The sequence below is a fragment of the Euphorbia lathyris genome, chromosome 8, assembly GCF_963576675.1.
Source record: "Euphorbia lathyris chromosome 8, ddEupLath1.1, whole genome shotgun sequence".
In the NCBI taxonomy this organism is placed as follows: Eukaryota; Viridiplantae; Streptophyta; class Magnoliopsida; order Malpighiales; family Euphorbiaceae; genus Euphorbia; species Euphorbia lathyris.
Genome location: NC_088917.1, coordinates 7,479,950 through 7,504,995, shown reverse-complemented (window position 1 = coordinate 7,504,995; position 25,046 = coordinate 7,479,950).

The following is a 25,046-nucleotide window of genomic DNA, read 5'->3' as shown; positions in this document are numbered from 1 at the left end:
CCTATGAATTTTACGTAAATCTTTTATTTTTAGATATAATTTTCGTAAGGTTTGACTAAATTTACGTAACCTTGTCATTTTAGGAGAAAAAATCGACAAACCTTGTGAAAATTACAGTTTTACGTAAAACCTTTGAAATTTAAATAAATCTTTTATTTTAGATATAATTTACATATTGTTTGACTAAATTTACGTAACCTTTTTATTTTAGATGAAAAAAATTCACAAACCTTGTGATAATAGAGTTTCACGTAAAACCTATGAACTTTACGTAATTCTCTTAGTTTTAGACATAATTTACATAAGGTTTGACTAAATTTACGTAACCTTTTTATTTTAGGAGAAAAAATCCACAAACGTTGTGAAAATTAGAGTTTTACGTAAAACCTTTGAATTTTACGTAAATATTTTATTTTTAGACATAATTTACGTATAGTTTGATAAAATTTAGGTAACCTTTTTATTTTAGGAGAAAAAAATTCACAAACCTTGTGAAAATAGAGTTTTACGTAAAACCTATGAATTTTACGTAAATCTTTTATTTTTAGACATAATTTACGTAAGGTTTGACTAAATTTACGTAACCCTTTTACTTTAGGAGAAAAATCCACAAACATTGTGAAAATTAGAGTTTTAGGTAAAACCTTTAAACTTTACGTAAAGATTTTATTTTTAGATATAATTTACGTATAGTTTGACCAAATTTATGTAACATTTTTATTTTAGGTTAAAAAAATTCTTAAACCTTGTGAAAATAGAGTTTTACGAATTTTACGTAAATCTTTTATTTTTAGACATAATTTACGTTAGATTTTACTAAATTTACGTAAACCTTTTACTTTAGGAGAAAAATCCACAAACATTGTGAAAATTAGAGTTTGACGTAAAACCTTTGAACTTTACGTAAAGATTTTATTTTTAGATATAATTTACGTATAGTTTGACCAAATTTACGTAACCTTTTTATTTTAGGATAAAAAAATTCACAAACCTTGTGAAAATAGAGTTTTACATAAAACCTATGAATTTTACGTAAATCTTTTATTTTTAGACATAATTTACGTAAGGTTTGACTAAATTTATGTAACCTTGTTATTTTAGGAGAAAAAAATCTACAAACCTTGTGGAAATTAGAGTTTTATTTAAAACTTTTAAACTTTACGTAAATATTTTATTTTTAGATATAATTTACGTATAGTTTTTCTAAATTTAGGTAACCTTTTTATTTAAGGAGAAACAAATTCACAAACCTTGTGAAAATTGAGTTTTAGGTAAATTTCTTATTTTATCAGTCCCTATGTCAAATATCTAACATATTGTTTAATTCTCGTATTTTAATAATCATTGTTTACTTTTTATTTTTTATTTTGATCAACAATTTTGTCTGTTAAATTTTTAAATTATTCAACAGATTTATGCCTCTACAAGGGACTAAATTGTTGAATTAAGCTAAAATTAAGGACTGAATAGTATATTATTAACATATAATGACTAAATAGTGATTAGATTAAAATATAGGGACTCATATATTATTTACCTTGTAATTAATAATCTTTCAAATTTCCATAATTAAATATTACCTGCTATAGCAGGTTACATTTTTTATTAATTTTAATTAACCTTATTATTATTTACACATGTCCAATTACTATTGGATACTAAAACAAAGTAGGATTACTTTTTTTTCAACATAGTAACCATAGAATTTACCAATAAGCTAATATTAATATATTTTAAATTTTTTATTGTTGAGGTAAATTTAACGATGAAATATAGTGATTTTTATTTATTGTTTTTATTTTTTAATGAAATTCGGTTTGTTCGGTTTAAAATCGAACCGAATCCAAATTTAATGATGAAATATAGTGATTTTTTGTTTATTGTTTTTATTTTTTAATTAAATTCGGTTTGTTCGGTTTAAAACCGGGGGTTCGGTTATGTTTCGCTTTTATATGTTATTCGGTACGGTGTAGGTGTGAATTATTTTGATAATTTTGGTTTTTCGATTCGATTTCGAACCGATGCACACCCCTATGTAAAGTCACTCTGATTTTTGTTTAGTATCCTTGTGTTTCTACTTTTCAAAGTAAAAAGTGTTTTTGGTAAAATCTCGAAATAGCAGCTTTTAGCAAAAAAAAAAAAAAAAAAACAATTAACATCTATTACATATTTGCAAGAGCTAACAGTAAACACGAACGGATAAAACAAGCGGGCTCTTAATATAGTTGCTGATATTTCAATTAAGGGATAAAGACTAAATTTGACCAAACGTTTTCATGTGAAATACAGATTTACCTTTATCGCGTTCAAATTTAATCCTAACGTTTTCAAGATCAATTTTAACTGTAGGTTACTGGAAATTTGAAAAAACTAGTATGACTATTATTTAAGTGGCAGTCGAGACATTACAAATAAGTTTATCAATAAACTGAAGTAGTACAATTTTAGTTGGTTATTGTAAATCTATTAGTAATACAATAAACATTTTAGATACATTGATAAAAAGATTTGTGACTTGTATGTGGCAGACTTAGTTGTTAGCATTTTAAAAAGAAAATTGTATATGTGTCAATGACACATTAAATATCTTAGACTTAATTGATGTTTGATATGTAGATATTACAATTAAAAAAATAGTTAAACCAATATTTTTAAATTTTCGATAACGTAATGCTAAAATTAATATTAATTATTGGGGTTAAATTTGAACAATTTCGTATATTAGGATTGAATCTATACTTCACTTAAAAAAAGTATGTCTTTTTCTTTTTGTGCATTTTGTTTCTATTTATTATTCCGTTATATTTTCTTTTAATGGAATGATACGGACTTTTATCAAAATATATAATTCAATTAAATCATTTCATTTGTATTTCTAATTTAAGATTGGAAATTAAGTTTTGTAATGCCTCTATGCTCATATTAAAATCTAACTCAATGAACAATAGTCCGTTAACTAAATTTTATGTCTTTTCCAAAAAGGTTGATTGGCTCCCTGAACTTTGAAAGTATCTCGATGGCACCCTTAACTTGTATAAAGGTTCAGATAGCTCTCTTAACTTGTGTAAAATGTAATCAATTAATCACTCGGTTACACACACAAAAAAAAAGTTATATGTGGAAGGTGCATTGCACGCACCTTAGAAAAGTAAAACAACTAAGGTTGTCGTATCTGGTTCGAATATTAGAGAAGATAAATTTTACAGTTGAACAGATAAAAATTTCCTTTTTAATATGTTTTAACTTATTCTCTACATTATGTAATAATATTTTAAAGTGCGTTCAATACATTTTTCGCATACATCTTATTTTTTTTACAACCGGGTGATTAATTGATTAAATTGTAGTTCAAAACCTCTTAACTTGTTAAATTGCTATTAGATCTTTGAAATTTCTTAAATAGTGCCAAAATCTCTTATTGTTCTGATATGTGGATTTTAAGCATCAATGGGTCACTTTCATCAAATTCGAAAAATAAATAACGTCTTCTTAAAGTCTAGGAAGACAAGTACAAGAAGCTAGAGATGCATAAAACTTATTAAGCACACTTTTTCTCTATTTTATATAAGCTATATTTCCAATCTTTTATTATAGACACATTATTTGTATTAAAAATAAATTTTTATCAACTCTATATATTTTATCTAACATTAAGAAAAGACGATGATGATACATAACTAGTTCACATGTTCTTAGTCCTCTCTCTTCGTTACTACTTGCTAAGTGATTACTTGTGTTTGATATTGCCTGTAGATATGACGGCCCTGACGAGACCACATATGATTGCATATATAAACTAACAAGTACAACACAGAATAAAAACTAACATGATGAGTATACTTTTGGTTGAAATTTCAATGTTTACACACAAATTCTGGAGTGAAATTTCAACTATGGGAAGGTTGAAATTCCTCCCACTATGAGATTACATTATTATTTTCTGATTTCAGAAATTCTGAGCCTGTGTAATTGTATGCATCAGTTGTGGTAAAAATGAAAAGATTTTAAGCAGGTTTTGCATAAAATTCAACGAAATAATAATTTAGCAGATTTTGCATCAGAAATGAACTTTGGATGCTCAATCAAATTACTGAAAAGTTATGTTCCATGACCTGAAAAGGCATAAAAGAATACCAACAATATGATCATCTGATCAATACAACACGAAAAATAAAAAAAGAAACAGGATAATGCTCTATTTTTCACTATCATCAATCTCTCACAATCAATATCAGAATATGAAGAATTGAATAACGTAGGCTAGGCAAGGCTAGGCTCTGTTTTATCTATAGCTGTTTTCTAACCACATAAATAGTAGTCATATTTTGCAGCTTCATTCCTATATTACTTATGCAATGCTGGCTTCCTTTTCCATCCAATAATTATTGCCTGCCCAAACTGAATATAGCCAAGAAAGAAATTCAAGCAAAGAGATCTGTTACCGAATTGGTGGTGTTTTCAACAGCCTCCTTGTGAAGTTTCCTTACTTCTGAGTGGATCTCGTGCTTTATGGGTTAAATGGGTTATATGGATCGGGTTAGATGGGTTCGCGGGTTGGGTTGACACGACCCATAGACTCGTCTAAATTATACGGGTTATAACGAATTCACTAGTCAACCCGCGACCCGACCTGTTTATTTTATGGGTTAAGCGTGTCGAGCCATTTATGACCTAAACCCATTTATCTCAACCCTAATTCGTTTAATTTCCGTGTTACGCGAATCGTGTTATCGTGTTGTGACCCATATTGACAGTCCTAATATACACTTTTAATAGCATGAAAATAGTTACACACTACCGCATTGTCATCATTATATTGAATTATCAAATAGCTAATAGTGCATAAAGGGAAATTTTTAAAAGATTTTACTCAGCTATAATCAAAATTCTCATTCATAATCTATAGCTAGTCCTACATTTTTAGCAACTAAAATTGATTTTTCAGAAAACACATGTATAATCTTCTAGTTCACAAATGCTCATCTATTAACATCCAATTTATCAATGTTAGGGGTAAAATTGCTTTTGGCTTCCAACGTTAGGGGTAAAATTGCACCATTTTAGATGTTAGGGGTAAAATTACTCCTGACCCAAAACGTTAGGGGTATTTTTGCACCTTAACCCGAGTTAGTATTACGGTTTTTATATTTAGTTGTTACAGGGAGCTAATAAATTTTTATGGATAGGTTTAGAGAGTTGGTGGTACAAAATAAACAAATTCAGAGAACTGGTGATACACTTGCAAAATTCAGGAAGCCAATCTACAATTATACACAAGTTCAGGGAACCGGTGACGTATTAGGTTAAACTTTTATTTTCAAGGATATTGTGTCTAATTTATACCTTTTAATTTGATATTTTCTTTTGAACTAATTCATGACAAATTGAAGATTAATTTGATATTTTCTTAAAATCAATTCTTACCATTGACAATAATTACTATAAACCTTTCAGCTCAATTCAGAATCAAAAATACAAAGCGCCAAAGAAACAGTTAAAGGGATTCCTCCCGTCATTCTAATACACGCAGGTTGGTTCTATCACTGTGGAAAGCGAAGAAGTAAAATAAACAAACAGTGAAGTAAACGAAAGAGGTAAAATAAACATAATTACGAAATGAAAATTACCAGCAAACAACAGAGGCTGCAAATACCCTAATCGCAATCGGATCCCATAAATCCCGTCGACGTTTCTGCACTTTCCCGCTCTCAGAGGATATTGTGCTAAAACTTAGAGGCCGACATGGCAAATGCTACACATAATCTGATGAGTTTCTTTGTTGCAATTGCAATATCGTTCTTCCAAATTCGTCCTCCAAATATCAGATGGTGGACATAATTTTTTTTGTATAGGTTCATGACTATCAGTTGATACACAAGATGTTGGTTTAATTGTAACCCTAATCGCAATCGGATCACATAAACAGCACAGCAAGTTTTCATCGGACATATCAATGTCTTTACCAGTGAACAAGGCGAAAAAGGAGGGGGTGGTCATTGCACGGCGCAGAAGACCCCCTTTCGATAGAAACCCTTATGCTTTATGTAATGTAGACCAAATTGAGCTTATATAATGTAGATCTGTCAAGTTCCTTTTCAAACAATTTTGTTCATATAGACCAAATTGCCCTTATGTGCTATAGACCTGTCCATGGGTTCGGGTATCCACCTAGGCCCATGTTCTTTGGATCGGGTTTGGACAGTATAAATTAAACTTAGACCTGTCTAGACCTGCTAAAATTTGTCTATTTTTTGGACGGGTTTGAGATTGATTAAAATAGTCCGGGCCGGCCTAGCCCGGGCCGCCTATTAATATTAACTAATAAATTTATACATTTATATATTAAATATTTACTTTTAAATATTTTATTTTTTATAATTAAAAATTATGTATATATATTTAGATGAGTTTATATAGGTTGGCCTTGGATTTGATTTTTAAGCCTCAGCCCAGCCCGGTCCGAACCATAAAAACCCGATAGGCCTGGTCCGAATCCGACCCATGGCCAGGTCTAATGTGATGTAGACCAAATTGCCCTTATGTGAAGTCACTCCGATTTTTGTAAGTGGCAGAATATCTAATACCTATCTACAACAACAAACTGTAAAGAGCTAGCAGCAAATCGCAACAAATAAAACAAACGAGTTCTTAATATAGTTTATGATATTTCAATTGATGGATAAAGGCTAAATTTGACCGTTGCATTTTCATGTGAAATGCAAATTTAGCTTTATCATATGAAATTGTCTAAATTTAACCCTAACATTTTCAAGTAACATCAATTTTATTTGAATGTTACTGAAATTTGAAAAACTTGTCGGACTGTTATTTAAATGTCACATCAAACATTACAAATAAATTTATTGATAAACCGAAACAATTTTGTACAATTTTGGATGGTTATTTGTAACTCTATTTAGATTTGTGATTAACTTGATGAAGAAAGAACAAGATTGAAAAAAAAAAGATTTGTGATTAACTTTGATAACAACCCAAATTATTCTTGAATAAGGAATAAGGGAAAATTAATAGAAATAATGGCAAACCATTATTCCTTCTAAAAGAGATATTTATGCATGATTAATATGGAATTAATGATAATTAATGCAGGATTAATGCAGGGGTGAATATGCAAATAATGAGGAAAAAGAAGGAGTCTCTAGCATTATGCCACGCCATGTGGACCATGACAAGACATGCCATAACGAGATACGCCCGATGAGAGCGAGTAGTGGAGACCCGCCATAGCTCTCAAGGAGAGCGTACATATGCCTTGATGGATCTAAGAATACCAAAAGGCGCCTTTATTACCATCCATGGATGGGAATAAATACAATTAAGTGACAATTAATAGCCATTAAAGGGGAATAAAGACTTGACTGCTCGAATACTCTAACTCTGAGGGTTCCAAGGATAAATGCTGGGATTAATGGAGAATTGATAGCAATTAAAGATGAGTAATGACATGACTGTTCATCTACATCTCCATAACATCCAAATATCATACATGGGGGAAAAGGATAATTAGATAAAGAATGAAGGATCCGCCATCAATACTCTTATGGATAAGGATCCACCGGCGAATCTACAGATGGCGTATAAAGCAAGACTCATAGGTGGCGGATCTATGTATTCCTCAACACGCCTCAAAGGGTCAAACGCCTTGGGAGACCCGCGTCAAACCTCGATACGCCCAAGGAACGACAAATCCGATTCCGAATAAAGGCAACTAATAACCCATTAATAAGCTAACGGTCATACTTGAATAAGATCAGTAACCACCATTAATGAGGCATTAATGGAGACTTTCTAGTTACCAAGAGTTACAACTACATAAGTATAAATAGCTTGCATCCCAAGCTATTGAGGTACACTTACTGATTCCCTACTTTTGTACTTACAGTTTATTCTCAGAAATATTACTGACTTTGGCATCGGAGTGTCCCCGACCGATCCCAACGGCGCCTCACAGGGAAGTGCTCCGATCAAGGATTTTTCCATAAGTTATCAAACTTGTATACGACAGATTTAGTTGTTAGCATTTTAACACATAAAAAAAATTAAACTCCGTCAGTGACAAATTAAATATGTTAGACGTAATTAATATTTAAAAAATCTGATATGACAATAAAATAATAGTTAAATCAGTTTTTTCAAATTTTTGGTAACGTAGTGCTAAAATTGATCAAGGATTAAATTTAGATTCCATGAACAATATATGTTAATAAAAATTTATGTTAAAACTTGATTCTTATAATCACCCTATGCAATTATAATTGCTTGATACTTATGTGTTGATTTCAAAGATGAAAGGTCTTTGAATGTTTTTTTCCCAATAATATTAGAAAAGCATAAAATAAAGAAGCAAAAAAGGATTTACTAACGTCAAATAACATTACGGGATAATTAAAAAAATAACCCCTATACTTTCACTGATTTGTAGATGAAGAGAGTGTTTGTGGTTTTTTTTGTTTCAAAAAAGAATTGAGGTCATAAATTTATGTAATAAGTATTATGAACAAAATAGGCATAAATCCTTATTGCGGTTATCCTTTGTATTTTTATTACTAATAGCAAAATATGGAAAAAAACATAAAAACCTAAAAAATGCGAAAAAATAAAAAACCGAAAACAAGAAAAAAATGTAAAAATAAAAAATGGGAAAAAGGTGAAAAAATGAAAACGAGAAGAAATATGAAAAACACAAAAACGGTAAAACGAGAAAAAACACAAAAAATGCGAAAACGAAAAAAGCGGAAAAAAAAATGAGAAAAACAACGAAAAATGGCAAAAAAAATGAAAAATGGAAAATGGAAAAAACATGAAAATATGAAAAATGTAAAAAAAAACGTGAAAATGATATTTAACTAATATAAATATACTATTGTAATGATAATTGCATTTTATCAATTTTATTAAAATTTACCAACCAACCATGATTAAGGATGGCAACGGGTAGGGTACTTGCGGGTAGTACCAATCTCAAACTCTTACCAGTTTAATTTTTTAATTAATATCATCTGAAAGTTTCAAGTGACGTATACGTGAATGTCAAGTCTTGTTTCGTGATTGTCAAGTGGCGTATACGTGATTGTCAAGTGACGTATACGTGAATGTCATGTCTTGTTTCGGTTAGAGATTTGAGTTAACTAATGTTGATGTGCCACCCATATCATCGTTTTGATATCTTTTAATCAATGAAATCGTCGGGACAACCTAATTGAAACAAAACTGAAAGTTGAGTAAATTAAGACAAATTAAAGCTGAACCACCATTTAAGAAATGACGCATTTAACCTGATATCAAATAAAGTAGGGTAAATTTTTTCAAATAAAACCCTTGTGGTTTCACTAATTTTCAAACAAAGGATTGTGGTTTACTTTTTGTCAAAACGAGGACTGAGGTTTTCAACTTTAGCAAAATAAGGATTTTTTCGATTGATACTATTAAAATCACCATTGACGACTTCAAAAATGATATATTTTAAGAACTACTAATATTTTAAGCAACTTTCATTCTTCAATTTTTTTATTTCGAGATTATTTAGATAATGTTTGGTAAAGAGAGAGAAAGTTTATGTTTGGAGAGAATGTTCCAAAAAAGATGATTTTCTAAAATCGAAAATGTAGTTCTATAGAACATATGACATTGAACAACTTTAATTCTTGAAAATTTTCAGTTTCAGGTCGTTAAAGATAGTTTTAATAGCATTATTAAAAGTGCAAAACCTCAATCCTCATTTTGACAAAAAGTAAACCACAGTCCTTTATCTGAAAATTAGTGAAACCACAAGGGTTTTAATTGAACTAAAAGCTCGAACTCATAGTTAAGGCCCAATCATATATCTTATATTAATCTCTGACAATTCTCTCCAAATCAATATCAAAAAACAGGAAGAAAATGAATAAAGTAGGCTAGGCAAGGATTTGTTTTATCTATAGCTGTTTTTCTTATCCACAACATAATTAGCAGTCATATTTTGCAGCATCATTCCTATGTTACTTATGCAAAGCCGGCTTCCTTTTCGTCCTCCCTGTCAAGTTTCCTTGCTTCTGACTGGACCTCGTGCTTTTTGTCGCTTACTATCCGCTTAACTTCCGTTGCTGTTCATCTATTATCCAATTTGCAGCATTGAATTGATGGCTAATCCATGTGAGATGTTCTCATTTTTTAATCCAAAATCAATAATCGCCATATGCACACCTTTATATTGCCCTTCTTGTAACGCTCATTAAGAATTGAGGAATCAGCTCAGCCGATAATATTTCCCCAACAGAAACACTACAAATAAGCAATGATCATTTGGAATTGGAAATTGAACAACATATTCATTTTTTTTATAAATGCCTTTGATCATCTTTCCAAATTAACTAAAATACCAAATTAAGTCTGATTAGGAACCAATTTTAGTCTCATGACATCAAAATAGCAAGAGATTACCAAGGTCTCACTTTAAAACATGAAAACTATTCTATCCTATCGACCTCTCCTAAGATATCTCAACAAGACTCTCCAATCATAATTGATAAACACCATCCATCTTCTACTCGGACTGTTATGCGACAAAAAGGAAACTGTTAATAACTTGAAAGAGTTGTCAAACTTTGATGCAATGGCAGTACATCAACATTATCATCTAGACAGTACCTAGTCTTGCTTGGTTTTTGTGCAACACTGCATGAAAAGATCTGAGGAGCTGAAGAACATAACAAACATGAAGCTGTTTCCGATATGCTTTCGAACATGTCTTCATCAGATCTGGCATCCCCAATGCACACTACAAAATCTGGGTTTTCATCAGTGATCATTGCAGAATGTATTAGTGACTCCCTGCATATTAATTGGTTAATGTTAGACCTATGGACTGATAGTGATAGAAAAAAGAAAACCCGTAGACAGCTGATAGGTAACTTGTGGCTTTACTTCGACAATATGCTGACCAGATGTGAAAACAACAGGGAAGGTGTAACGAACTCTGAAAACGCAGGATTCCTGCCCTTTCATGAATAATATCACATGTCAAAAAAAAGTTCTTATCTTTCATCTTCATTCAAAAGCATACTTAAGAAAGAGCAGGAATCCCCCCTTTCATGAATCATATAAGGTGTCAAAGAAAAGTCCTTAAACGCGGGATTCCCGCCCTTTCATGAATCATATAACGTGTAAAACAAACGTTTCCACTTTCATCTTCATTGAAAAGCATACTTAAAAAAACACGGGATTCCTGCTCTCCCATGAATCATATAACATGTCAAAGAGCAGAAGCAACCTTCCACATATCTAAAAACAAGAAGAAAAAACAGAGAACTCACTTGTTATCTTCAGTACAGGCTTCTCACAATCTCGAATGAGTTCGAAAACGCAAGAATCCCCCGCCTTAAGCGAATTAGCGCAACGGAAAGCAGTCCAGCTGTGCTTAATATAAGGTTGACTGTCGCTTTGCTTGAATCCTAGGAGCCCCATCCACACCTTTCCTTGTTCATTCAAAAGCACAATCTTGCAACATCTGTTCTCCAAGCCATTCACCCGGGCAAATTCCTTCGGAATGGTCATCATTACATTGAATTACCATATAGCTAATAGTGCATAAAGGGAAATTTTTAAAAGATTTTACACAGTTATAATCAAAATTCTCATTCATAATCTACAGCTAGTCTTACATTTTTAGAAACTAAAATTGATTTTTCAGTAAACACATGTATAATCTTGTAGTTCACAAATGCTCATCTATTAACTTTACTTGGAAAGAATTAGGGCTGTAAATCAGCTGAGAGCGGCCGGCTCGATAAAAGCTTGGCTCGACTCGGCTTGATTTATAAACGAGCCGTTCGTGAGAATGATTTACTGGCTCGGTTCATAAACGAGCCCAAACCTCGGCTCAATAGCTCACCAACAGACTCAATTAGAACATTTATGAACAAATTTTAGTTTTGTAGAAAACTATATAGTTTTGTGTTAGTTCACAAATGTCTAAATTTAATATTATTTCATTTGCTATCAGATGAGTTAGTTCATAAACATAATAAATGAGTAATAGAAGAAATATGCGTAAGTGTCTTGCTTATTTATGTATGCAATTAAAGAGTTAATTGCGAACAAACTTTGTAAATATAATTAACGATTTCCTCACAAACAATTAATGGTTAGATTTGTAAATGGACCAATTCCAAAGAGGATTTTAGACTCGAAACAAGCTAGAAGCTCGGCTCAAGCTTGTTGAGCAAGCCAAAGCTCGGCTCGGCTTCAAACCCGTTAATTTTATAGCGAGCCGAGCTCGAGCAGGTCAAAGCTAAGCTCGGCTCGGCCTGATTACAGCCCTAGAAAGAATGGAGCTAGGATGAAATTTTGTTGAGGCAAATTGAAATTTTGTGATCCACAATGAAAGGAAAACATGAAATTCTTTTCTTCCTATTGCGTACTATTCCTGTTAATCTTTAAAAGTAAGTATCAAAACATCAATCAAAGCTTCAAATTATTGAACACAAACCTGTTCAAGTAAATGTTGGAGAGAATGCAAGCTTGAAAGTATGGCTGAAACTCTTAGATTTGTCCGACCACCGTGGCTGGTGACATTGATAGAGCTGTGATGATACTGCTGTTCGGATAAGAAGCCTATCAAATCAGTTGATAATTTTGATCTTTTTGTTGCTTAATTGTTTCTAGTAAAGATAATTTTGTATGGGTTCATGACTATCGGTTGTTGATAGACCGGATGCTGATCGAGTTGCAGTATCTAACCCTAATCGCAATCTGATCCCATCAACAGCACAAGAAGATTCCATCTTCGATATCTCAGAGTCGGGCGGAGATATCAATGTCTTTACCAAGGGAACACCGACGAGATTTACACCGATGGACGGAGAAAAAGGAGGCGAGGTTCATCGCACGACGAAGACATCTAACCGATCTTTCGATAGAAACCTTGTGCTTATGTAGGGCTTGATTGGATGGGGTTTAGAGGGATTAACAAGGGAACTATTAGCAAGGGTCGATGGAAACACTTGTTTGTGAGGACGAAGGGTTAGTAAGGGTTTTTATAAACCTATATTTAGAACACAAAAAAATTGGAAGGGTAAGGGTAATGGAAGGGTTTTTTTTTAAGAAATTTTATCAAATTTTCAACCCACCCAATTCTGTGGGTTTTGAAGGGTTAGAAATTACTCTTCATTCCTCTTCTTTACCTTTTCATGCCCTTTCTTTATTTACCCTTCATCCAATCAAACCCGTAATGTTGTGTACGAGTTCCTTTCCAAACAGTTCTGTTAGTAAATACCAAATTAACCTTATGTAAACTCAAATATAGAGGTGGCAAAAGTACACACGATACGATTACGCGATACGAAATCGACACAATTTTAGTGTTTGGGTTTAGGTTAGTAGGTAATGTGTCATTTTTGGATTGACACGAAACTGACATGTAAATTTTTGGGTCGGGTTAGGGTTGACTTGTGAACCCGAAAACGACACGAAATGACACGAATATTGAAAATTATTGTTATATCATTTCGTATTTTTATGTCACTTTATTAATAAAAATAATAAAATTATAATTATTACTTGCAAATATTGATTCAAACCTCCTAAATTGTTATAAACACATTACATGACTCTCTAATATGATATTAACGAAATTTTCAATGGTTAGTGTTAACATCCTAATATATAAGCGATATAAAATATTTAAAAATAGTACCATATCTTCTTATATTTTTACAAGTTATCATTAATATATATGTATAACAAAATTACATATAACCCGAAACACGACACAAAATCGACACTAACTCGAAAAGGTTAACACGATTATGACACGAAAGTTTTTGGGTTAGGTTTGGGTTTACTCTTTTTGACACGAACATGACTCGAACACGATAATTGTCAGGTCTACTAAAATACCAATTGAAAACAATTTTAGGAAAAAAAATTGGGATAAGCTGTAAAAATACTTCTAACACCTTTTAACATCTAAAATTGTACAATTTTACACTGACATTAGCAATTAAGAGCAATTTTACCTTTAACGTTGGTAAATTGGGTCAATTTGAGAAATAATACATCAAAATGTCTTTGTAGTCACAAATTTTATCATCTGCATTTTATATGTTCGTCATTTTATTACTAATTAATAAGAGATAACAAACACATGAATAGACGTAAAAAATTTATATTTTATTTTGTACGAGTCGGACAGAAAAATTTAAATATTTTATCGAATTTAAAAATATTAATCTTCAATTCTATTACTAAACAAAACAAATATGAAAACTTTTTTTAGAACTAACCGTTATGTAATTAGTGCAGAATAAGTAGCAAAACATCTGTATTTTACCAACGTTTATCTATATTTATGTTTTATTTATCCTCCAATGATAGAAGAAAGTTAAAGTTGAGAGCTAATTTTAGCAATGCATGTGAAGTAATTTTCAAAGTTTAGCCCATTAGGGCTAATAAAAAAGTTTTAGCTTTCATCATGTTAAAATTTCGTCGTTTTGTATGTGACTAAAAAATTAAGTGTGCAAACGTGAAAATAATACACATATTTAATATACTATAAATTCAACACTAATTTCTTAAAAATTATAATATTTTTACACTGCGTCGTTTCTTGATAAATATAAACAAATATTAAGGTCTACAATGAACGCACCCACTGCTACTCAAGAAGCTAAAGATCTATGTTTTTTTTTTTACTTTGTGAGTATTTTTTTAATTAGTTTCGACTAAATGGTTTAAATTTATTTAAATTTTCTCTTATATATATTATATACTTTAAATGTTCGTTTGATTCTTCTTTTTTTGTAATTTATTTTATTGTTTTACTCTAATTTTAGAAGAAAATCAATTAATATCTACAAGCTAACCATAATAGTTATATCAATAAATTTTTAACACATTATTTATATTAAAACTAAATTTTTATCAACTATATCATACATTTTATCTAACATTAAGAGAGGACGGTAATGGTACATAATTTTAGTTCGCTCATTGTGCATAATGTCAAAATTGCCTTGGTAATTCACACGTTTCGAATCCTCTCTCTTTGTTACTACTGTTTGTTATTATTGATAGATATTAGTTAAATTTTTTTGGGTTAAAACATATATTTACCCATGTATTTGCCCGTTTTAACAAATATATTCCTATATCAAATAAACACAAATGTATAAATATAAAAATGCATTTGTGTGTTGTAAGTGTTGTATGCCCTAGGCCATTCCTTTTGTATATTATACAGTATGAATTTTATATCCAAATGACAGTTAATAATATATGTATTCATGTGTAATTATTTGTATTGTTTAATTACTTCATGAATATATATATTAGTCCAAAGATTATTTACAAAGAGATAATATTATTAGGAGTTAATAATAATGAGATATATTTCTTTGGTAAAATAATAATCTTAAATGTTCATAGTCGGTGGATAATGAATTGGACACTCATGTATCCTTAGACTATCACCTCTGTTTATTTTCTCGATTAGTATGAGATATTAATCAGAAACAGAAAATCTCATTCTGTTTGATATGTTGATATCATAATAAATATGTGGACATTCAAAGAGGTGAATGGTTCGAACTGTGACGTTAGATAATAATTGCACAAAGGTTTACTCCTAGTCAACATAATTATTATCTAGGTCATAATAGTGCATATAGTCCTTTGACTTGAGGAAACTTAGTTGCTCTTGCGCAGGTAATTATAGTTTGTTCCTGCATTACTCTAAGTAAATAGAGATAAATCCTAAGATAGTTATTGATTAGTGTTTTGATGGAATGAGTTCTTGGCCAGGACAATAAGACTCACCTTATGAGATAAGTATCAAAGAATGGTTCTTTGATGAGAGTCTTATTTTATCAAAGACTTAATCAATATTTCTTAGTATCTTGACAATTAGAGTTTGACACTTTGTGACTCTAGTCAAGATAGAGATTTTTAATGAAAGGACTTTAGTGCATGGAAATTATGATCGGTGGTTCGTAATTAGTTTAATTATGAATTTACTACAAGTAACTTCATTCCTTAATTGGGACGTCATGGCGCAGTGTGTTAGCTGGAGATCATGACCTTTAGAGGACTATAAGTAAATATAAGCTAAGCTTATATAGGATACACTTGTAGTACAAGGAATTGGATTCCTAACATAATTAATAAGTGTTATCATTATGCCTCTAATGCCAGTTAAAGATGAACCTAGAAAGTCACACACATACAAGTTGTTTGTATCAAGCTTTAGTTAAATTAATTAATTAAAAGTGTTTTAATTAATTGATTGACGCAATTGAATATGTCAATTGGATTGACAAAACATTCTAACACTGTTTGATATTCAATTGAGGAAATTATAAATTATTATTCTTGCTCAATTTAATTGATCGCTTTTTCCAAATACAATAATCAAGTGTTGACTGTTGGAATTTAGAGATGTTTTAAATTAGCCCCTCTAAGATATTATTAAAGGATATAATAGTAATTAATTAAGTTATTAATTAATTATTATATATATTATAAATTAATAATAATATAATAATAATAATTATTATATTAATTTATTATTATTATATTATATATATATAACATGCACTAGGACACTTTGTTTCAATCCACAATTATATATCAAAAGATATATATATATATGTAGACTAAGGAAATAATAATATAGATACGATTTATGGGTTCGGAAAATCGGATCCGGAATCAGTTTTCGATTTTGAGCAAGATTAATCAATTTCTTCGAGGTTTGATTTAATCAACTTAGTGGACTGACTAGAGGCTTCACCACTAGAAGCTTTAATACCTGATTGGAATCTACAAGAGGTATTTATTCTGATCTCGTAGTATAAATATCAATTTGATTATTAAAGAACTTAATGATCTTGGTTAAGGGTTTGATGTCAGACATCGGATGTTTGACTGTTTATCAGAGTGATTGGATCACACAAATTGTTTGATTAGGAAAAAATTTTGAAATTCGTTTCCTAATTACCAACATGCTTCCGTTTCAAATCCTTCATGTGTTTATTTAATATAGGGATATATATGATAAAACGGACAAATACAGTAGCAAATATGTGTATTAACAAAAAAAATAACCAAAAAAAAAAAATTCTAACTTTTTATGATACGCGTTATTTATATTAAAAATGGCTTTCTGATAATTCCATCACATATAGTGTTTGGTATACGTCTAAGACTAAGAGATGATGATTATAATATATATATTTTTTAGTCCGCTCATCATGCATAACGAGAAAAATTGCCTTGCCAGTCTATCATTCACATGTTTTGAGTCTTTCTCTCTTCATTACTATTTGCTAATCAACATTAATTTGTGAGAAATCCATTTTGTTTTTTTTTTCACATTTGTAAAATACTTTGAGATAAAATTAACTGAATTTCTTCTCTGGCTAATAGTGTAAAATGCATATTCCTTATAATACCACATTTTTCTATTTTCTCCGTCTCTGCAATGAATCAGATAGTCTGTAAATCACATTGTTGTATCATAAATTGATGGCTTAATACATAATTTGTCCCCTGAACTTGTCCAAAATAGTTGATTGGCCTCGTGAATTTTCAAAGTGTTTCGATAGCCTCCTGAACTTGCATAAAATGTTCAATTAGCCCTCTTGAACTTGCGTAAAATGTAATCAATTAATCATTTGGTTGTAAGAAAGTAAGTCAAATGCGAAAGATATGTTACACGTGTCTTAGAATGTTATTACATACTTCACAAAATAGATTAAAACACGTTAAAATAGAATTTCTTACTTATTCAACTATAAAATATTTTATTCTCTAATATTATAATCGCATACCCTTATCTTGGTCGTTTTACTTTTTTAAGATGCATGCAACATATCTTCTGCATTTAACTTACTCTTTTACAACTGAGTAATTAATTGATTACATTTTATGCAAGTTCAGAGGGCTATCGAGACACTTTGAAAGTTCAAGGGACCAATCAACCATCTTGGACAAGTTCAGGGGGCAAATGATGTATTAAGCCTAAATTGATAGTGAGAAGTATACTTAATGGAAGTTTAAACAACATATACAACATATTTATATAAGACAGTGTACAGATCAACAAGTTAGCATTTCTAACTACCTCAAGAGATAAATACATAATCTAGACTTGAGGTAAATACATAGAGTTGGATAATATATAAATATAGTTTATTCTACAGGCTGAAATATGCAATAACATGTCAAAATCCACACATCTCCACCATTATAGACATGCTCTCTAATATAAGAACGAGTCAGCTGAACTTTGCACTTGCTTTTATTATGACCTCTGAACTTCAAAATCGAACATTATAGGAAAACAGAAAACAGGAGAAGGTAAGGGAAGGCATGCAAGTCTCTGTGGTGTCAACAGAAAACAGCAGATGCAAAAAAAAAAAAACACAGAATGATGATAAACAGCTAGGCTTCACCACAGAGTATTTAACGTTCAGACTCCATTTAAGTAGGTGACAAATGGCTTCAAGTACACTATTGCATTGGAGCAGATGCCCAAACACACATTCTCCATAGATAGATCTTTGCAGAAATTGCTACATTAGAACTTAAAAAATCTGATTATCCACCCAAAATAGTTTGAAAGCTACAATAAGGCACACAGCAAACCATCTAGCAGGTACTATGAGCCCTCTGTCCCACGCATCGATCTAAGTATCTAACAAGCTTGATTTGTTCACCTGAAAACTCTCATTTGTTGCCTTCTCCTTACATAATATCTTCCCATACATACACCCCATGCCAAAAGGTATTAGAATTTTTGGGATCAAAATTAAGGGTGGATAATTGGCAACAACACCGCAATTGGCAACGGTGCCGAACCATGATTGCTTCCATGAACTTCGTAGTCTCCCACATCTTCCGAGAGGGCAACATGGTAGCTGATACACTTGCAAGCATTGGTAGACTTTCTCCTAATAGCTGCTGGTGGGACTCCCACCCCAGACTGTGCGACTTGATGATCAATGATAATAGAATAGGGCGCTTAATGTATCGGTTCTCTTAATTGCTACTATTTTGTACTTTCTTCTTTTCAATAAATTGGGTTTGGTTCGGGGATTGCCATCGGGGTGCCAACCTGGTTGGGATGTCGCGGAACGCCCTGCCTCTCTCTATTTTTAATTAAAAAAAAAAGCTCAACATGTAAAAGTTCAAGTTTAGGTAAAAGTAAAACTGAACTATAACCAAAAAGAACATGTAAGATGTAAATAAGATGAGCTAACAATCGCATTTCACATAAACATCCACTTGCACGATGTCATATTATGAAACGATGTAGAGACCGTATAGTGCAAGGAAATACAATACAATTATCTTCGACAACAGGTAAGCACAAGCAAATACAGTATAGACCGTCAACATAACAAGTAGATATTAGTAGCAGCTAATAAGATTTCAAATTCAGTATTAATCATCAAAAACAAAAACAGAAGCATTCACATTAATTAGTTGCAATCTCATCTAACATTAATATCCATAACGATAAACCAACAATATCATCATCAGACTAATACAAAACCAAAAATCAAAAAAGAAACATGATTATGCTCTATTTTTCACTATCATCAATCTCTCCAAATCAATATCAGAACATGAAGAAATTGAATAACGTGGTCTAGGCTCTGTTTTATCCATAGTGCCTGCCAAACTGAATATAGCCAAGAAAGCAATTCAAGCAAAGAGATCTGTTACCGAATTGGTGGTGTTTTTGACAGCCTCCTTGTGAAGTTTCCTTAATTCTGAGTGAACCTCGTGCTTCGCTTCCATTGCTTCATTTAGTTACCTAGCATGCTTTGCACTCCACCAAAAGCTTACTTGATTTCAAATGATATGCTGACTCTCCGTATTGGAGTTTATCTGTCAAATCCATTGCAGTTTTCTTCACAGTTGTATTCAGCAACACGAATTACTCTCTTTTTCTTCTTGTGTCACACTTCACCTAATAAGAATTTTGTATGGCTTCATGACTATCTGTTGTTGATAGACAGGATGCTGATCGAGTTGCAGTATTGCTCTCTTTTTCTTCTTGTGTCACACTTCTCCTAATATAGGCAAAACAACTTTAGAAGGAGGAGTTGTAAGCTCGCTCTCATTGAATTGCACTTCTTTGACCCGAGAATATCCAAAGTTTGCCTCTGTAGGAAGCTTCTCTCCTTGGTGCTCATACTCTCCGAGAATCAGAACCAAACATTTCCACGAAGCTACTGTCTTCTGCTTCTTGTTTCACTTAGGCCGCCTTTAGACATTGATTATCATGACATGGTTTCTGCAAACTCCTCATATACATGGACATGAAAGTTTGACTCCCCTCCATATTTGAAAACAAGCAAATGTCCAACACGAACATAGTAGTAGTCTACAAATTCATGCCAACCATTATGAAACCATAACTTGCTGTCAATTTTTTCGAGTTCCACTACCCATATACGGCCATTGGGTCCAGTAAGTGAAGGCAATAGAAGAGAGTTCTTTCCCATATTTCTTCACAAACTTTATTGGGATTCTCAGTATTCGAGTTCCACTATCCATAAATGACCATCGGGTCTAGTAAGTGTAGCAATTGAAGAGAGTTCTTTACCATATTTCTTCACAAAATTTATTGGGATTCTCTTGATGGACACGTATTCTTTCCCCCTACCCTGAGAAAGGGTGTGAGACGCCATGATCTGGAAACAAATTAAAGGTCTTGACGTAGAGAATTTGTTACAGAATTTTCCCAAGCCCCTCAGAAGTGACATAAAGCGCCATTTGTGGAAGGTGAGTTTCCTTCCCATACAGCCATTGGGTAAAGTAAGAGTAGCAACAGAAAATAGTTGTTTCCTTTATTTCTCAACCAACAAAATTGATATTATCTGTAGGCCAAAAATCAAGTCAGCTCATATTATATAGATCAAAAATTTCCATAAAGAATTGAGAGTTCTACATATCATTTATAAACCTTTCCAGCCAAACAAGTTAAGATTATTAAACTTTATAAACCCAAGTTCTTCTCGCAAGCAAAGGAAAGGATAAATTTTTATTTTCTCATTAGTTTATGGATGGTTATACTTTAGCATTGACTTAATTGAACATATGATTTATGCTTTATTGCTCTCACCTAGCTTATGAGGTATGTTTCACAGATACGGAAACAGGATACGGAAACCGAAAACGGAAACTGGGAAACGGGAAAGGTAATTTCTAAAAAACACAGAAAACAGAAACTGGGAAATGTAATTTCTAAAAAACATAAAAGACGGAAACTGGAAAATGTAATTTCTAAAAATCATAGAAAATAGACATTTTTTCAAATATTAAAAATACATTTAAAAAAACAAGATGAAGAAAGTCCAAACATAATTGAGATTCAAGGGACATGAATCATAGCAGAAAGAAATATAGGTAAGCTCGAAGGAATTATCAGTCAAATAGACAAAATTTCATAATTTAGACTGGACAGGAATTGGAAATTATAAAGTTTGAATTTCTAGAAATTTAGTCCAAATAGGCAAAGAAAACAGTTTCATATTTTGAATAATTATGGAAATATTTCGTATCAGTTTCAGAGAGTTCCATGTGTTTCATGATGAGTCCCCTTGCATCATAGGAGGGTGACATTTTTCTTCCTTTATTTCAAGGATACTGTGTCTAATCTATACCTTTTAATTTGATATTTTCTTCTGAACTAATTCATGACAAATTTAAGATTGTTTCAATTTACCATTTGACAATAATTAGTATAAACCTTTCAGCTCAATTCAGAATCAAAATACAAAGTGTCAAAGAAACAGTTAGAGGGATTACTCCAGATATTCTAATACAGGCAGGGTGGTTCTATCACTGTGCAAAGCCAAGAATTAAAATAAACTAACAAGTGAAGCAAACAAAAGAAAAGAAGTAAAATAAACTTAATTAGGAAATGAAAATTACCGGCAAACAACAACGGCTGCAAATATCCGAGGGTGAAGATAATTTTGTATAGGTTCATGACTATGGTTGATACACGAGATGTTGATTTAATTGTAATCCTAATCGCAATCGGATTCCATAAGCAGCACAACAAATTTCCATCGGAGATATCAATTTACACCGATGCACCGCAAAGAAGAAGGGGGTGTTCATTGCACGGCGCAGAAGACCCACTTTCGATAGAAACCCTTATGCTTATGTTATATAGACCAAATTGACCTTATATAATGCAGGTCTACCAAGTTCCTTTTCAAACCATTATGATTTGAGAAAAAAAAGAACATTAACATTATTGAAAGATTAAAATTAATTCGTAGTAATAATTAATTACCTATTCAATTAAAAAAACAGAATTAATGATTTATATTTGTACACAACTATCTTATGATTTCTATTCAAAATCAATTGTACTTTTAACTAGAGGTGGCAATTTCTGACACGAAAACACGAAAACAGAGCCAACCCGACTGACACGACACGATTGACACGAAACTCATTTTTCTAACATTTATAACATAAAAAACCATATGGAACATAAATATGAGATAACACGATTTTGACACGAAACACGACAATTGCCAGGTCTACTTTTAACTTCATAAATGGGATAAATTACACATATGGCCACTGAATTTTACACATTTTAACATTATGGTCATTGAACTTCAATTTTTAACGTTATTGTTGAAACACCTTTCCACATAATTTTGATTTGACAAAATTGTTTAAGTATAATTGAAAAACATATTCTAAACACACTAAGTTTAAATGCTTTGATTTATTCTACTAATGTGTTTTGTTCAATGTTGAGTTAAATTGATTATAAGACATAAGGATTAAAAGGCCCAGGCTCAATACGAAAGTCAAAGCCCAAGTCAAACAACTCAAGATAACTCGGCCCGCGTTTATCAAAACGACGTCGCTGTGTGCAAAACGCAACTCAGCATGAGAAGGATCTAGAAGACCTTCAGGGAACAACTTCGGAACGAAGCTGCTGAGTTGATTCGACAAAGCGTACAAGACAGCAGCTGGCTAAGGAAAACTTCCAGATAAAGTATTTCCACTTTGGGTAAAGTTCAGACGACACAATATGCTGCCTAGTTGACTTTACCATAAAAGGAGAGACATTCTGCCGAGCTGACCAAAAGCTGACCGAGGACAGAAGATACACAAATCTGATTGGCCGAGAGCTCTGAGCAAGTCAGGATGACAACGACAGGAAGCCGTTTCCCTCCAATGGTTATTTCGAAATTCGAAATGACCGATGCCTCAAGACGTCTCTATAAATAGTGCCATCAGAAGCTTCATTCAACACAGAACTTGATCAAGCCATTACGCTGACCAAATGTCTACACAAGTTCTGCAAGCAAGAAGCAAAGCAATCTTACACTACATTTCATATATTTGTGTAAAAGTCTAGAGTGATTATTTAATCATCTAAGGTGTCTTAGCATTCATTGTTTAGGACAAACACTTATCATTTCTAGAGATTAGAAAGGAGAGGCTGAGTACTCGGTCATAGTACTCAGCAAGAGATTAGGATTGAGTAGAGGTATAGAGGAAGGTACTCTTGTTATACTCAGTTGCTAAGATTGTAAAAGGTTTGAGGCTCTACCTTTAAAGAGCTCAGTAGAGGATTCAAAATCTCGGAACGTGTTCCGGGGACAGGACGTAGGCTTAGAAGAAGCCGAACTTCGATAAATCTGCTGAGTAACGTATTTCTTACCTTAAACTCCTTATATATATTGCTTGCTTAAATAACGTATTGCTTGTAACTTGCTGAGTAACGTATTTCTTACCTTAAACTCCTTATATATATTGATTTATCCTTCAATAGTTCCTGATAATTTTCTTGTAACTTTCATGGTAGTCTCACAGATTTCGATGCAGTGCTCTACACTGCGAGTCCATCAGCCCCGAAGACTGCCAAAAGTTTCAGCAGTAGGTACAGGGGACAAATATTTCATTGTAGTAATAGCCCATCAACATGACAAGTAGAGATTAGTATAATATCATCTGAAAGTTTCAACTAATAAGATTTCAAAAACAACATGAATCAGTTGCAATCTCATCTCCTATTAATATCGATAACTATAAAACAACAATATCATCATGTGATCAATACAAAACGAAAAATACAAAAAAAAAAACATGATAATACTCTATTTTTCCCTATCATCAATCTCTCCAAATCAATATCAGAACATGAAGAAAATGAATAAAGTAAGCTAGGCTAGGCTCTGTGAGTTATATGCTATTATTATTCTTAGGCTTATTTATAGCTTGTCCTTTATGTCGGTTACTTCTGAGTGGACCTCGTTCTTTATGTCGCTTATTGTCCGCTTAACTTCCATTACTTAATTCAGTTACCTAGCATGCTTTGCACCTGCCTCCACCAAAAGCTTCCTTGATTTCGAATACTACGCTGACTCTCGGTATTGGAGTTTATCTGCCAGATCCGTATTGCAGTTTAGCGTTGATTATTGATGGTGTTGACATCTATCAATGTATAGCTCAGCAAAACATTCAGCTGTACAACATAGAATAAATAACATATAAGTACAAGACATGTCTAAACGAATGCATCAACATAAGTTAACTATCCCCAAATCAACTGAAGTTGTTTATTCTTACATCTTATTATAGATAATTAAGTTCATCTATTATGAATTGATGGCTAACCCATGTGAGATGTTCTCATTTTTTAATCCGACATCAATAATCAGATATATGCACAGCTATATATTGCCCTTCTTGCCATGCTCATTAAGAATTGAGGAATCAGCTCAGCAGATAATATTTTCCCAATAGAAACACTACAAATAAGCAATGATCGTCTGGAATTGGATATTGAACAACATATTCATTTTCTAAAAACCATTTCTTGCTTCACTCATATACGCATCAATACTACCACATAAATAGAGCCGTAAATAAGCCAAGACGATTATAAAAGCTCGATTCGATTTATAAACGAACCGCTTGCGAACATGATTTAGAAGCTCGATTCATAAACAAGCCGAGTTTGAGCACGATAAAGTTCGGCTCGAAAGCTCGTGAGCAGG